The sequence below is a fragment of the Miscanthus floridulus genome, chromosome 3, assembly GCF_019320115.1.
Source record: "Miscanthus floridulus cultivar M001 chromosome 3, ASM1932011v1, whole genome shotgun sequence".
Taxonomy (NCBI): Eukaryota; Viridiplantae; Streptophyta; class Magnoliopsida; order Poales; family Poaceae; genus Miscanthus; species Miscanthus floridulus.
Window position 1 is genome coordinate 95,701,925 of NC_089582.1, and position 17,159 is coordinate 95,719,083.

Below are 17,159 nucleotides of genomic sequence, written 5' to 3' on the forward strand. Positions count from 1 at the left end.
AAGAAAAATATAAAGGGGATAGCAAGAGGGGAACTGGAAGAATGAAACTGGACTCAAGGGTATACATAACACGGGCATGAGAAAAATGCTTATACATGAGCTCAAGCTATATATGATGGTTACATGAAAAAATACAATATCATATAACATATATATCTCAAACATGAGACACCTACAACAGAAGGGTGAATCACCTCACTAGGATATTTTGGTTCAATATCATTATATTGTGGAGTTGAGTTCACCTGCACACGCATGCACGGTGCACATCTATCGTGGTATATCAGATGATGATATGAACTCTTGCTCCAAGCTGTAGCATCTTGTACTTGGTCGGCACATGCCGAGATCCACTATAGGAAATGACTGATCAATAATATCTCTAGCTCTTGAATATATCATCTGATGGGGATCTTTAATAGTTAGGCGTGGAACCCTGTATGACTTCAACCTTTTTGTTTTTATGGTCTGCAGTACCATCTCCACTTCCTTCATAGTAGGTCTCTCCTCACCTTTAAGCCTCAAACACATCTCTACAAGTGAGGCAACACTTGTAATCTCTTCCTCGGCTGCTTCTTCACGAACTTGAGCAGCAACTATTTCTATGATTGGCCTTGTCTTGAACTCAGAAAGAAAGTAATGGGATATACTTTGCATTGAACCTGACTCATTTGTAAAAATAGGTTCCCTTCTTAGGAGCATCTCCAATATCACAACGCCAAAACTGTATACGTCACTTTTTTCATTTAATTGTCCAGTTTGGTAGTACTCTGGATCTAAGTAACCGAATGTTCCTTGTACATGTGTAAAAATATGAGTTTGATCGATAGGAATCAATCTAGAAGCTCCAAAGTCGGAAACTTTAGCGGTGTAGTTTGCATCAAGGAGTATGTTAGATGACTTGACATCACGATGAAAGATTGCTACTGAAGCTGATGAGTGAAGATAACAAACGGCCGCAGCAGCTTCGGTAGCAATTCTTAAGCAATCATCCCAAGACAAAGCAAAAGCACGTTTTGAGCTAGAATGAAGAATTTGGAATAACGAACCATTAGGAACAAAGTCATATACTAGCAGCGGAACCTTGGTTTCAAGGCAGCAACCAAAAAGTTTCATGATATTTCGATGGTTTATCTATGAAAGAATGGCCACCTCATTGATGAATTCATTAATCTCACTTTGTTTGATTGTTGTTGACTTTTTTATAGCCACGGCCCGTTGATCAGATAAGATACCTTTATAAACCATTCCATGTCCACCTTCACCAAGGATACGTGTGGGATCAAAGTTGTTTGTTGCCTTTTCTAGTTCTTCCAAAGAGAATATCTTTGTCTTTTTAGTTGCATTTTCATCTAATGATAATAACTGTTCAAGCAGAAGGCCTTGGTTCTCTCTGAAATACTTCCTTCGCACTTTCTTTTCGACATCTCTTCTGCATCTACGGACGAGAAGAATTGAACTGATGCCGATAAGTAGAATTCCGAAACTAACGGCAAACCCAATGGCAACACCTGCATGAGAAAATTATATACTCAGTTTTTTTTTTGTTTCTCCACATCCATAAAAAGAATTTATAATTGAGTAAGGACTCACCCATCTGGGGACTTATACGTCTTTTAACCTGAACACAATGCATCTTTCTGGTATCATACTCTGTTTTATCAGGGCACTCGGTGCAAATGTAGCTTCCTATAGTGTTATTGCATATTCTTCCTTTGCAGAGTTGCGGTGTGACTTTGCACTCGTCGATATCTGCAACCACGTTGAAGTGTGATGAGAGCTAGAGAATTCCATAAAATGATAATGCACGAACGGTGCTGACTGCTGAGTAACGTGCATGTGTAAATGAGAATCGAATTAACCTTGGCACCCATTTTGCTCATATGGATTTGAGAGAATTATGTATTTGGCACTAAAACAAATCGGTCTTTCATATTTGGCATTAGAAAATTTGAACTTCCTTATCTAGCATCGAGTTGAATTTTTCTTTCGTAAATGGCACTGCCGTCCATTTAGACCAGTAACGGTGTCAAGTGGTTAGCAAAATGACATAAATGCCCTTGATTGTAGCAAAAATCAATGGTGCTAAATAGGGAAAAAAATAAATAGAAAGGTTGTCAAATAAGAAAATCATAAATATCATAAATATACTTTGAACTAAAATATGAATTTTTGATAATTGAAGACTGCAAATAAATAATTAATAAATTTCAAATTAGTAATAGTAGGTACAGATATAGGAGTAGCACGCGCTCGTACGTGCCAGTAGTGTCCTAGCTCAGCTCAGCTCCTTCCTTCCACTCCACGGCTGGGGAGCCACACCACACGCTCACTCTCCAGTCTCCAAGCTCACCACCCGCCATTGCTAGCTTCTCTAGCTGAGACGCATGCACAAACCGAGCGCAAGCCATGCCACGCCCAGTTTAAAGTAAGGCAGCCGCCGCCTAGCTCGTCATCAGCGCCAATTAAGGATCCAGGAAGACAAACCACCGTATTACATACCGTCATCATCCGCAGCAGCGAGCACTGCCGAAGAATTCCTGCGCCGGCGGCTGCGAGATCCAAGCCAGCGGCATCAACTACCGCATCACTGTCTCCAGCCGACCACACCCTCCTCTCAAGGTCTGGAGCAGGTCAGACGACGACGTCCATGTCCAAGACCACCAAGACCACCAGGACCACCACCACCACCACACCGTCCGCCATGTGCTCAGGGACGTCTCCTGCCGCGCGCGCCCCGGCGAGCTGTTCGCCATCGTTGGCCCCAGCGGCGCCCGCAAGTCCACCCTGCTCGAGATCCTCGCTGGCCGCCTCTCCCCGTCCCCGCAGCACGACCTCCTCCACCTCGACGGCGCCGCCGCCCACAGCGCCGACCTCCGCCGCGTCTCTGGCTACGTCACCCAATAGAACGTACTCTTCCCGCTGCTCACCGTGCGCGAGACGCTGCTCTTCAGTGTGCGCCGGTACGCCAACTCGCGGGCGCGTGAGGTCGCGGTGCTGTCCTAGCGCTTCTTCAAGAACGTGGCGCGGACGCGGCAGGTCTTCGCGTGCCGCACCGTGTGCATGCTGGTGGCGGGGCTTGCGCTGGGCTCCATCTTCTACGACCTCGGCGAGGACAAGGTGGCGGAGCGCGTGGGCCTCTTCGCCTTCCTGCTCACCTTCCTCCTGTCGTCCACCACGGAGGCGCTGCCCATCTTCCTGCAGGAGCGCGACATCCTGGCCAAGGAGACGTCATCGGGGGCGTACCGGGTGTCGTCGTACGCGGTGGCCAACGCAGTGGTGTTCCTGCCCTTCCAGCTGGCGCTGGCCGTCATGTTCGCGGCGCCCGTGTACTGGCTGTCGGGTCTCCGTCGCACGGCAACGGCGTTCGGCTACTTCCTGCTGGTGATATGGCTGATCCCATACACGGCGAACTCGGTGGTGGTGTGCTTCGTGGCGGCGGCGCCGGACTTCGTGGTGGGGAACGCGGCGATCCAGGGAGTGATGGGCTCCTTCTTCCTCTTCTCGGGCTACTTCATCGCGCGGTCGGCGATGCCGGCGTGCTGGGTGTTCATGCACTACCTATTGCTGTTCAAGTGGCCGTTCGAGGCGCTACTGGTGAATGAGTTCGCCGGCGGCGGGAGGTGCGTGGTGCGGGCGCTGGGCCAGTGTGTGGCGACTGGGGACGAGGTGCTGCGGCGCGAGGGGCTCGGGGAAGAGTGCAGGTGGCCGCGCCTCCGCGAGCTCCTGGGCAGGAGACGAGCCGCCGGCCACGAGCGAGTATAGACGGGCATTTTGGTACTTCCGAAAGAAACATGACAGGGTCAACGCAGTCAACTAACGGATGGACGCACTAAATGGACGGTAGTGCCATTTACAGAAGAAAATTTTAACTCGATGTCAAATAAGAAAGTTCAAAAATTTTAGTGCTAAATAAAGAAGACTGATTTGTTGCAGTGCCAAATACATAATTGCCCCTATGGATTTCCGTAGTAGCCATTCATGCACTTGCATCGATAGCCAATATGACGGTGGCTCTTGTCAGCACCAGTTTCGTTGACGCTCAAGCATGAACTGTTATCACTAACACATGCATAGGTCGACGCATTTCTCTGTGCCTCTTGGCAAGTAAGATTGGCGACAACCCAATTAAGAGCAAGGTCAGAGCTCTTTGTACTGAAGAAGAGACCATCCTTACGGCCAGCTAGTAAAGAAACGTAGCATTTTAGGGGTTTGATGTGCACAAACCCGTCTGTAATATTTATATGGGACAGGTAGTGATTCATGTCAAACACAAGGGTGGAGGACGTGGTGCAGCGGAGTTGAAACTGACGCCGTGCAGAGCATCCTGGTTCCAGGCCAAATGGAAATGGGACATCGATGTTTCCACATTTCCGGCGGCAGTTCACCTTTTGTGGAACCGGATTGTACCCTGTTGTCATATGTGAAAATTTAAAACTTTAATGACCATTATTAATTGAATTAAAAAGCAACGACAACAGTTAAATATATTTACCTTGGGATGAATCACGTTTGAAACCATCGGGTACATGCGGATGGCCAACATAACCATCATCACAGCGAGACGAATGAGGGAAGAATACCTCACTGGTGTAGCTGTGGTTGCTTAAACGTGCATGAATATCGTCCAAGGCATGGGTGCATGATGGTTGACCCTCATCAACACCCCACCACCTAAGGAACAGCCTTGAGGGCTGCTGCTCGCAGGTGAGCTCAAAGCAGGGATCCTTGAAGCACCCGGCACCAATGCCAAAAGGGTAGTCGAAGGTAATGTTGCCACATTTCTTGGGACAACCGGCGAGCGACGACGCAGCCGTGGGAGCAAGTAATATTAGGAGCAGATAGACTAGCACTGCCGCATCAAGATGAACGGCGGCGTCCATTGCCACTAGCAGCGAGCAGCAACACGCACTGAGGAATGTGACTGTTGTATCAGTTTGTTCGATGGATCCGCTGGGTGCATGTTGTGAATTATATATATAGTATATGATCCTATCCATCATGGAAGACATGTGTAACATGTGACCGGCAATCCGGCATCAAGGGCTGTACACGTTTAGACGGGAGAGGTAGGCCGGGCGGTGCCGCGTGTGCGGGGTGTACACACGTCGTACGGTGTGTGCATGGCTGCATGGGCCTGCATCTGCTCGTACATGCTCGTGGGCAGTCAGTGTCTACCTGTGCATCTAATGGAAACGTCAAGTCCTTTTCAATCTTTGACTAAGTCATACGACGACGACGTACGGAGAATGGGACCCTGCAATTGTCGCTTGGTATATGTACTCAGTGACCTTAGTTTCATCACGAAGAAATCGTTGTCATCTATGAGGTCCCTGTGATTGGAAGAGCCCGCCTAGGGTAGTCCGATCCGGGGCCATGCAATTTCCGGTCAGTACCTAGTCTTAGTCTCCACGTGACCAATTCTCGAATTTTTGTGGTCCTAATCCTCATGATAACACATATGTTTCCTGGAAATGGAGAGGCATCTTTGCTGGCTTGGTACTAAACATGTACCTCCTATGTTTGTTGTGCTGCTCGCGAACTTCTCATGGTTACTTTCAAGGTGTTGGGGGAGAATTTGTTCCTCGTACCACTCCAGTGTCTGGGGGATTGGACAAGGATCATGGATGGAGGTCCGTGGCTTTCCCGTGGAGCACCTATGGTTTTGGAGGAATACGATGGCTTCTCGAATGTGAAGGGCTACAAGCTCAATAAAATTCCGGTTTGGGCTCGTATCCAGGGGATTCCAGAGGGCTTGATGAAGAAGAAGGAGCTGGCGGAGAAGGTGGCAAGGAAGGTCGGTGAACCACCGATCACGGGGATTGTGGATGAAGGGCGCAAAAACCTGGCCTCTTATCTCCGGGCTCGGGTTTTCCTCGACTTGGAGAAGCCGCTGGTGAGGGTAGTTCCTATTACGATCAAGGAAAGTAAGAGGTATTTGGTGCAATATGAGAAGCTCCCTGTGTTTTGCTTTGTGTGTGGTCTGATGGGCCATGAACTGACAGAGTGCGGCGATGGTGTGCATGAGATCAATAATTGTTAGTGGGGGGGATTGGCTGTTGGTGAAGTTTGGGAGTAATAATTTGGGAAGAGGGGCTGGTCGTGGGAGTGGCTCTAGAGGAGGTTTTGGGAGCCGAGGTAGGGGAAGAGGTAGAGGGCCAGGCCCTACTAACGATGATAGGGAAGACATGGACTATGCGGAGCAGAATAAAAATCTCATGCTTGTAGGTACGTCGGATGCAGCTGGGGTGGAAGCTCAGAGAAGGTGCAGGAGAAGAAGAGGCAAAGGAAGGAGGGAACGGAGGGGGGTGGCGAAACAACTTTCTTTAACGGTGTCCTCCCTCGAGGAGGGTCGCTGAGAGCAATGACACTCGTAGCTTGGAACTGTCGCGGGTTGAACTCAACCCGGATGTGTGTTTACTATCTGAGACACATCTAGATACAGCTAAGGCAGAAAAAGTGCGACGGAGGGCAGGCTTTGATCATATGCTCGTTCATGAGAGTGATGGTCGGAGTGGTGGTTTCTTGATGATGTGGACAAGCAATATTAGCATTCTGGAGCAAGGCATCTTTAAGAATTTTATCGATGTTGTCATTGATAATGGTGAACCCAACTGGAGATTTATAGGGCTGTATGGTGAACCGGAGTGGAGTCAAAAGAGTGTCACTTGGGATGCTCTTCGTTCCATCCATGGAGATGGGAGTATTCCCTGGTTGGTGATGGGGGATTTCAATGAAATTTTGTTCGGCGTTCACTTCTACTCGACGCTCACTTCGCTGCCGACCAATTGGTTGGGCTACTCGGTACTTAATTCTTCACCAACCAACTGGTTGGATTGTCTGTCGCTTCATCGTCAGTTACGCTGGGGGCTCGCCAGCTAAGCTAGGGACGTCGTCTATGGATTCGCCTGTTGGCTTACTACGTTTTGCCGACGCTGCATGTCATGTGTGATATCAAGGTGTTCCATGTTGTCCAGATCAGGGTGCTGATCTTGGGTGGCACGTTAGGGGCTTTGATAAGTATATCTATCGCAACAATCTAGTGCTAAGCACTTTCTATTTTCTCCATGTTTTACTGCTTGATATTATCAAGTTTTCCTCCATATGCCCAGTGCTAAGTACGGGGACTTCGTCCTTTACACTTAATTCTTTGATCCTTCTACAAGATGTTTCTCTATCTTACAGCAGGCTCGGGGACTAAGTGTTTACACTTCACCTTGCAGTGAATGTACTATTTTTTCTTCTTACTGGTTTTTCAGCTAAGCTGGGGACTAGCTATGTGCTTGGCTAAGCTGGGAATTGGTTGTTTTGACTAAGTGATCGTTGAAATTCTATGATCCTGACACTTGATGTCTTCTTCACCTACTGTCAGGCTCGGGGACTACAATGTATACATTGCACCTTGTGGCGCATGTATCAATACTAACATCCTCTTTGGCTAAGTCATGGATGATGATCATCTGACTTCGCCAACGAAGCCTAAGTGTGTACACTTCACCTAAGGTCGATGTCTTCAGCAAGCTCCGCCGCTGTTTTCTCCGCCGATCAACTAGTCAGACCATTAGGTTCATGACCTTCGTCGCTAACCAGCTGTTGGATTGTTCAGCGCTCACTTCTACTTGGTGCTCACTTCATCACCGACAAGTTCGTTGGGCTGCTCGGTGCTCGATTCTTCGCCAACCAACTGGTCGAGTTGTCCGTCGCTTTATCATCAGCTATGTTGGGGGCTCACCAGCTAAGCTGGGGACTCCTTGGCGTTTGGATTGTTCGTCGCTTCATCACCAGCTAAGCTAGGAACTCCTCGGTGTTTGGATTGTTCGTTGCTTCATCACCAGCTAAGCTAGGGACTTAGCGTTCGGATTCTTTGTGCAAGAGTCGTCGGCTAAGCTGGGGACTCCCTTGGCGGTCTACGTCTCATCGATGTGCTATCAAGTTGCTCCATGCTATTTGGATCAGGGTGCTGATCTTGGGCAGCACGTTTGGGTCTTGATACACACATATTAGATGATGTCGGCAAGCTTTTAGACTTATTTTCTTTAAGCCTGCAACAAGATTCATTCTTCATCCTCTAGTAGGCTCAGGGACTAAGTGGCTACACTTCACCTGACGATGAATATAGTGCTTATTTCCTGATTTACCCTCCTTATTGACTTAGTCACGGATGATAATCATCTGACCTTGCAAACAGAGTCTAAGTGGCTACACTTCATCTGAGGTGAATAATTTTTAAAATTAATCTTGAACCCCTTATATCCTTTTGGTGAGCCTTACTTGGCTAAGTCTGAGGTCTCCTAATCAGTTAAACTGGTGGCTTCGACTTCCATTGATCGGATCACCAGTTAAACTAGTCGGCTTCACATCAAACTGCTCGGACTTGTTCAAGACTGCGTTGCTCAAAGGATACAAGGTGCTCGGGGACTAGCTGTGGGGGATATACCCCCCGGTACCCACAAGACAAGACATGGGCCGCACCATCAAAGGTGGCCTAGCCCATAAGATCAGGGCATGCACCGCAAGGCCACAAGAAGATGTTATTTATTGTATAATACCAAATAGGATATTTTCCTTGTAACCCTACCCCTCCAGAGTATATAAGGAGAGGCAGGGGTCCCCTAGATGAGATATATTGAATCTGATATTCAATACAATCCATCAAAGACATAGGACATAGGGTATTACGTCGATCAAATGGCCTGAACCTGTCTAAATCGCTTGTCTCTACGCTTATGTTGCCATCCAGCTCCTATTACGTGTACCTCCACCGATTCATCTACTACCGTGGGCATACCCCTCGGTAGACTACCAACCAGATTTTGTTGACGGAGAAGGAGGGAGAGGCCAAGAACCCAACGACAGCTACAAGCGTTCCATGATGTGCTATCAGATTGTGAGCTAGTAGATAGGGGGTACACTGGTGACCTCTTCACTTGGCGCAGAGGGAATATTCGGGAATGACTGGATAGGGCTGTTGCGAACTCCCTATGGTTAGACCTACACTCTTATGCAACCTTAATTAATAGCGAGATGACATAGTCTGATCACTGGCCAATTATGATGGACTTGTCTTATCTTGTTGATCGTCATGGAGGAAGGGACAAAAAGAAACGGTTTGAAGCCCGATGGCTATAAGAAGATACCATTGAGGAAATGATAAGAGCAGCATGGGCTAGAGCCTCAGCTAGAGGTGAGGGGACATCATTTGGAGATAAAGGTGAGGGAGGTTCATGAAGATTTGCACAAATGGGATAAAGAAGTTCTGAAAAATCTAGTGAAATGTATGTCTGATCTTAAAAGGGACCTAGAGAGATTGCGGAGGGGGCTGGTGACTGATGCAAACATGGCTTCCCAAAAAGAAATCATGGTTCACTTGGAACTTATGTTAGAGCAGGAGGAAATTTATTGGACCCAGCGAGCAAGAGCTAATTGGTTGAGAAGTGGCGACTGTAACACCAATTTCTTTCATAATTATGCCATATTACTAAGGAAGATCAGGAATAGAGCATGACTTCCTTTGTAACTAGATCCTACTTGACCTATATTCGGGGAGTGGACTACAAAGAACTCAACAGAGTGTCACACTCGCGATCTACCATATGGCCTGGAATATAGGGTGTATCCATAGGTAAACAACGTATAAGCACCACGCTTACACAATGTCGACCACTCACCCCATGTACTTTATAGCGAGCGCTATACAAACTTATGCTTGAACATAAAGATAATCTAGCTATACTAAGCATATAATCAAAGTAAGCTATGGACATGATAACTAGGAACATGAATAATATTAAGAATAATGTCATCACAAATGTAGCAAACATATAGAATATGAAAGATACAAGAGAGGATACAAGGAGCTATACCAAGCCACGCTCTTGACAAGATCAGGAATCCAAGCGAAGCTTGCCTCCCTCTAAATCTAACCTAACGAGCTATGCCCTAAATATGGTGGAGCTCTGAGGTTCTTCTCTTCTGATTAGGGTTTTATCTCTTGAATGAATGAGGATTCTCACTTAGGGGTGGTATGGGCTAGCATATATAGGTGGAACCATCAATCCTAAGCCCTCGGATCAAACCGACTTAAAAGAACGACGTAGATGCAATTCTTAAGGCAGTGGAGAACTGATGTCACAAAGTGAGGTTGACATGTGGGCCCCCTAGGCCAGCCTATAGGTGGGGCCGGCCTGCTTCGGTGGTTTGCCTTCTGGTGTCTTCTAGAGTCTTTTGGTGCAGGTTTCGTCACAGATAAGTGCGATTAATTCTGACGTTTGGTTCCACCTTGACGGTTTTCTGGATAAACCCTGCTGAAAACATAGATTCACCAAAACTCATGGAATTTATTAGTTTAAACCCCTAAACTTATGTTGGTGATTATATTCATGCATTTATTCAAGTTATATTGATGGTTGTTAACTACCGTCAACACACGTCGTGGCAACAATCTGGTTACATTAGTGGAGGAGCGTATTAATGCAGTGACTAAGGCATGGGATGAAGAATTATTAAATGACCTATTCTGGCATGTGGATATCCACTGAATCCTACAAATCCTGCTCAAGTCAGGTAGGGAGGATGTAGTAGTGTGACACTACAATAGGAATGGTTTCTTTGTTCGTTCAGCTTACCACTGTCAATGGATCCACAAATTTGGTGCAAACAGGGTGAATGAACAAGCTAGTGTAGTCGGAGAAGAGGAGGTTTGGGCGAATTTGTGGAAGCTTAATCTCTCGGCTAAGATAAAAATCTTTGGTTGGCGAGTGCTACATGGGTTGGTGCCATGTAGAGGCATCCTTGCCAACAGGCATATCGTAAATTCTAGGACATGCCTAGCCTGTAATGAAGCTTGTGAGGATATCAAGCACCTTCTGTTCATGTGTAAGCGCGCACGTGAAATTTGGCAGGCGATTGGAGTGTGGCAGGAAATTGAGAATGAGGTAGCAGTTAACCAGTCGGGCTCTATTGTTGTAGTTGAATTGATTAACAGATCGAGACCTCTCGATTTTCTAAATCATTTGGGCTTGGCTGAATTGATCTTAACAGGGTGTTGGTTCATATGGTGGGAGAGATGAAAGTTAGTGCATGGTGAAGTCATCCAATCCCAAGTGAGAGCTGCTTTATCCATTGCTACCTTCACAACAAATTATCAAAGAGCTTTGAAGAAGACTGACGCGTGCCAAGGATTGGAAAGAACCTCCAAAAGGAATTTTGTTACTGAATATTGATGCAAGCTACAAACCTAAAAGAGGTGAATGAGGTACAGGGGGTCTTGAGAGATGCAAATGGCGTGTTTATAGCAGCAGCTTATATAATTACATTGAGCACGTGGTGGATGCTCCAACAGCTAAGGTTCACGCTCTCAGAGAGGGGTTGCTTCTAACCCAACATATAGGATGTGGCCATATCATCATCTAGTCGGACTGTTTGGAGGTGGTAGAGACAATGAAGCAAGGTGGATTCTCAGAAACAGCTGGTGTGCCAATATATGACGAATATAATATGCTTTGGTAGGATTTTTCTTCAATTTCTATTGAGCATTGTAATAGAGAATTAATAGAGTAGCGCAAAATCTAGCTAGTTTAGGTGTTCAGTCAAAGCATGCTTGTATTGGGGTCGATGAACCCCCTAGCTTTATTCTTGAAGCCCTGGTGAATGATGTAACCTTATTCAAAAATCAATAAAGAGCGCCAGGTGGCTTCGCTAAAAAAAAGTGTGCACATTGGGGAATAGATAGATTAATCGGTCAGGCTAGCGCCTGGACATCTAGACGGGCCTCGTGTTTGAACGCCCATGCCTGTTGCACCTGCCCACTCCCCCGCGTAGGCATGCTGCTGTGCCCGCCTGCACGCTTGCGCTTGCTTCATGTGGGGGTCACGCTGCTCTGTTTCCACGCCTACGCGCGCCCACGCGGGGCGCGTCTCGATCTACGCCCACACCTGCCGCTCGACCATGCCCCCTCCACACCCACAAGCATGCAGGCAAGCCCAGCAGCTGCGATCGATGGCTGTACAAATGGGTCCCACTACAACATGTGCAATACCAGATCTACTTTTGCTTTATTTAGATGAAACACTTGTAGCATACATCCGAAATAGTTGAAGGAAAACACGTGTGTAGCCATTGCAAAACATATACAACATCCAGATGAAACACTTGCAACATGTGTGTAAAACATATGCAACATCCGAATCAAACACTTGCAACATATGTGTGAAACATATGTAACACACATAAAAAACACTTGCAACATACGTCTGAAACAGCTGAAACATTTGGAACAATACACTTATAACATACGTGTATAGCCATGGCAACATATGCAACATCCACATGAAACACTTGCAACATGCATATGAAACACTTGAGATACGCTTGCAACATGAGCTTTCAGCGCAACATCTTCTTGCTACGTGGGCGAATCAAGGCTCATCGACACGGAGCTCGACATCGGCACGAAGCTTAATGCCATAGAGGTTGCCAGCGCGAAGCTCATGTGGCGCTGAGCTGAGCTTTGACGCGTAGATGTCGGTGGCATGGAGCTCGCCGACAACATGGGGCTCTCCATTGGTAGCGCGTGTGGCGCTGAGCGGTGGCGCGGAGCTTGCCGGCAGCGCACAGAGGGCAGGTGCGGTACAGCCATGACGCGTGGGGCGGGTGGCTACGCGAGTTCGAGACAGGGAGGAGATGCACAAGCTCCATGACATCCTTCCTCTCCCTGTTGCTTTGAATTGAGAGATGGAGGAGAGAGAGAGAGAGGCGAGATGGAACCAGAGAGGATAAGTCTAAGTAGCCACCTAAGTACCTGATGGTTGTATCTGATATTTGTGTGGTGGGTACAATACGTGGACAACGTGAGGCCCCATGGCGTCCGACGTTTGGATGCGGACGGACGTCCGTGGTGGAGCATTACCGTAGATTAATTGCACAGGAAGTATCAAAATATAATATGCTTTTTGTGATTTTATAATATTTTGTCTGTCAAAATCTATTCCTCGGGTCCCTAGGCCATCGCCATGAAATCCGTCAGATTTGTGCCAGGACAGTGGAGTTGACATAGTATGTTCTATAGTTTGTTCTATTTGGTTGTTGCTCCATCGATATCAATATAGTGAATCGAAGATTTTCTGGCTGGAAGACAAGAAAAAATCGATGACTCAACGAGGTAAGGACTATGGCGAGACAACATATTGAGATTGTATGGCATAAAGTGTAACAAGGAAGGTGTGCCACAAAGATCAGAAGTCATTAGATGGTTATATATCACCACAAAAAAATTAATGTCCGGTTTTCATAACTCTTGTGCATGTGTGTAATTATTCACCCCGCGTACAAGGTCACTGTAGTTTCATTGTTTTTTTATCACCACGAAAAATCTAGTTGTAATGATGAATGAGTTCAATATTACTATTTTTTTGTACTTGTAGTATTTGTATTGGATTATTTATTTACCCTTTCCCTATATGTTTGATACAAAATGTTACATCTTGATTTATACGAGAAATGTAGTATAGCAGTTTTTAGGGGCTTAAGCGTTTCTACCCCTGTTTTAAGCGAAACGGTGATTTTGCCCTCGTTTTTTTAACTTTGTGATTTTACCCCTGCGATTTCAAAACGAAGGGAGAATTTACCCTTGATCTGTGAAGTCTCTCTAACGGTGTTAACTTTTAGACAAAAGGACAACTTTGCCCATGCGTTTTTACTCCTGTTTTATTTTGATATTAGGGGTTTTACCCCTATTTTCAGATCAACAACAAGTTGACAGTTTTGATACAGTTTCTTTTTAGAAAAAATTGACAACGTTTCAACTAACAATCCATATAAATAGAATTTAATATCACACAACAAATTAATATCACACATATTACATTAATGGTAACAATCCAGGTCCATATAACATGCAATATTAGATGCCAACATACAGGGACATGTCAAACACCAACAGTCCAACATATAGGTCGATCTAAATGACATGTCAAACAAAAGTAGGAGTTCCTTAGGCAACTAGCAGTGAGCTACATATCAAGCATTGAAACCTAACAAAGTAGCAAGCCTCCCAAAAGTTCCTTCTCTTCCCCTCCTTTCTCTTCCCCTTCCCCTTCCCGAAGGACTTGCACTTTATATGAAAAAAGAACAAAACTATGTCAGTAAAGTTAGATATGCTAAATATTTCTTCATTGTATCATTACAGCAGTTCCGTTTAGCCATTCTCATACATCAGGATGTATTCTTTGTTTCCATGCAAACTCTTGAAATGAAGCTCTACCTGCAGTTATTTGGGAGTGGAAGGATGTTGGGCTATGCTAGGACAACATAACTATTGTAGAGTTGACATACAGCTATGAAGTTGCACAATTTAGTGAGAGCAATGTCATTACACTTACCATCACTAATGTGATCAGGTCGCATCAGGAGACTCAAAAAACTAAATTGCTATAATGTAACCATGGTCTCTGTAATGTTCAAGATGCTATTTGTATTATTCTCTGCTAATGATAACTTAGTTCAACTTTAAAATCATCATAACAACTTTAATCTCGTAGCTCAACTGCTAAACCTTTTTGCAGTAATTGTAAAAACATGGTAAGCTGGTGAATTCAAAGGAGGGCGCGGCAAAGCCACACTGAGTTTTTCTTGTTTTCTAGTGCATTGAAGCTTGACTAGGTCAAGGCATGAGCCATGGGGAGAGGAGGAGGCGGAGGGCGACCCATGGGGAGAGGTTGGGGTGGAGGGCGAGGCCCCTAGCCACGCCACCACGGGCGCGAGCAGTGGGAACGGTCGGCGACAGACTCCTAGCCTGGGGCGTGAGCCGGGGGGAGGGGAACAACAACAGGGAGGGGTAGCGCCACCGCTGGGAAGAGCTCGCCGTCGGGAGCCACATCGCCCGCCCAAACCCTAGGTCAAGATGGTGCCTGACACGTGGAGGGGGAGGGGAAGCGCTGCTGCCGGGAAGAGCTCACCGACAGGAGCTATGTCGCCTGCCCAAACCCTAGGTCATGATGGTGCCCGACACTACCAGGCTGATGATAATTCTAGACGGCCACTGAAATTCATGACGGCTTTTATAAAACCGACAGGAATAAAGAGAACTCCTGTCAGTCCTGAAAAACCAATAGGAAACATCGATAGAATTCCTATCAATTTTATAAAACCCTTAGGAATTAGATGTGACCATCAAGAAAGCATTCTTGTTCCTGATGGTTAAAAGAAACCGACAGGAATCGTTCCGGTGTCCAAAAGAGCGAAAAACACCCTGCCCTCCCACCCTCTTCTCGTGCCCTGAGCGATGCTTGGTGCCAAGAAATCCAGCGCTGTTTTGTGGGTCCACCCAAAGGGTTGCAATAGCATATAAAAGAAAACCCCAAAACCCTAAGGCCCAATCCCTCCTCCCTCCAGCCACCGACACTCACCTAGGGCGACCCACGAGCTACGTCCCGCGAGACCGTCCGCAGCTCTACACGGCATTCCCTTCCCCTATCCCACATTGGTGCTCACCAGAATATTTAAAGAAGTGCCACCTTGCTCAAGAGTCACAGGACCGACCAGATTTTGCTCAAAATATTGGTGGGTCTCGACCATATGGTCAAACCAAGCAATATTTGGTAAGTTCTTATGCTGAGCTGATTTCTGCATGTTGATGTGTCGTTGCTGTGTTATACAATTTTCTAATTAGATCTTTGTATTGTAGGCAAAGACTTATGGCCCAGAAGTTGGCACTGACATGAATACTTTTGCTCCATGAAGTCGGGTGTCAAAAATTGTGATAGCAATGGAAAGAGTGGTCCAATTCCAAGCCGAAAGACCCAACAACATGTTGTCAGTTCTTCAAATATTTTTAAGTATCAAATGTCTTGCACCATGACATGAATGGTAAATTGATTGCCTTTTTTCATCAGGATGATTACTTTATAACTCTTGAGGCCGAGCACCCAAATGATTTTGAGTAGCGCGAGAGTGAAGTACAGCTTGATCCTGGTGTACTATACAAAAGTAGTGGGCGTGGCTTAGCTCATGGCTGTGTGCCAATAGCAAATGTTGCTATAAGGAAAAGTCACATGAAAGGAATTGCTAGGAGGACAGATACAACAAGTCAAGCCAATTCAAGGTCTTACCAATATCTTGTGAGAAGGAATGCACAATTGGAGCAGAACTCTCAGAGAGACTCTCACATTGGACTTATCCTAAGAAAACATATGAAGGTATTTTATTGAATTTGAGATATATTGTATGGACTTAAACACTTGGTTGAAAATGTTATCTAATCGTCATGTGTTTTAGTTTCTATATGACAAGATGAACATGAAAGTACCAGCAGAAATTGGAGACATTTTGTAGGCAGCCAATGCAAATGCTTCTATGCCACCAATTGAGCAGGTCGACACCTTACCATGCATTTGTTCAATATTTTTTTGTATACATGATGCAACTGTGACCTTACCAATCATAGTACTCAACTGTTTAAAGGCCAAAATAAGGAACACCAACATCTAGTTTTGTCATTTGCTGCTAATGAGTTTCCAGCTTGCTGTTGTATGTCTTCATGTGGTGTGATTTGCTAGTTTGATACATCTTGTTACATCTATTAATTTGCAGCAAATGAGTTTCTAGCTAGCTCTTGTATACATGATGCAAATGTGTCCATTTGCTGCATGCAATTTTCTTATTTGAGCAGATTTGCGGTCTTATAATTGTTCAAATAGATAGCCAAATTATTTTAGGCTATTTAAATTCCATCTCCTTAAGGCATTGAGTTGTGATGTGCTATCTTTAGTGTTAGAATCACTCACCATTGTAAGTTTATCTTCTTGCAGGGTAGTGAGTCATCCCATGCTGGGAATGTCAGGTCTGGTTGTCAAGAGACCAATGGCATCGAAGACAATGAAGGCAACACTAACATGGAATGAGATGAAGGGTTAATGAAGGTCTCTTTTGTGTAGTGACACTTGACTGCAGCTTTTGTGAAGCTTTTGTGCAGTAACTGACTGCTGCTTTGAACTCTATATATGTGCTTCTGAACTCTATGTATGTGGGAGCTTGACTTGTTGTATAGGTGGCATGCACCTTTGAACTCTATATATGTAGGTGCTGAACTTGTTGTGTAGTTGAATCAACTAGTATGAACCTGAAATTGTGAACAAGTCTGCAGTGTATTGTATTTGTTGAAC

At 45.7% G+C, this 17,159-nt stretch overlaps 3 pseudogenes; 2 read left to right on the forward strand and 1 right to left on the reverse strand.

Moving 5' to 3' along the window:
• Positions 1–270: 270 nt before the first annotated feature.
• On the reverse strand, positions 271–4,921 carry LOC136544079 (wall-associated receptor kinase 5-like; annotated as a pseudogene).
• Positions 2,388–3,765, forward strand: LOC136542902 (ABC transporter G family member 5-like; annotated as a pseudogene).
• A 738-nt stretch (positions 4,922–5,659) lies between the features above and the next one.
• On the forward strand, positions 5,660–16,898 carry LOC136544080 (uncharacterized; annotated as a pseudogene).
• The last annotated feature ends 261 nt before the right edge of the window (positions 16,899–17,159 follow it).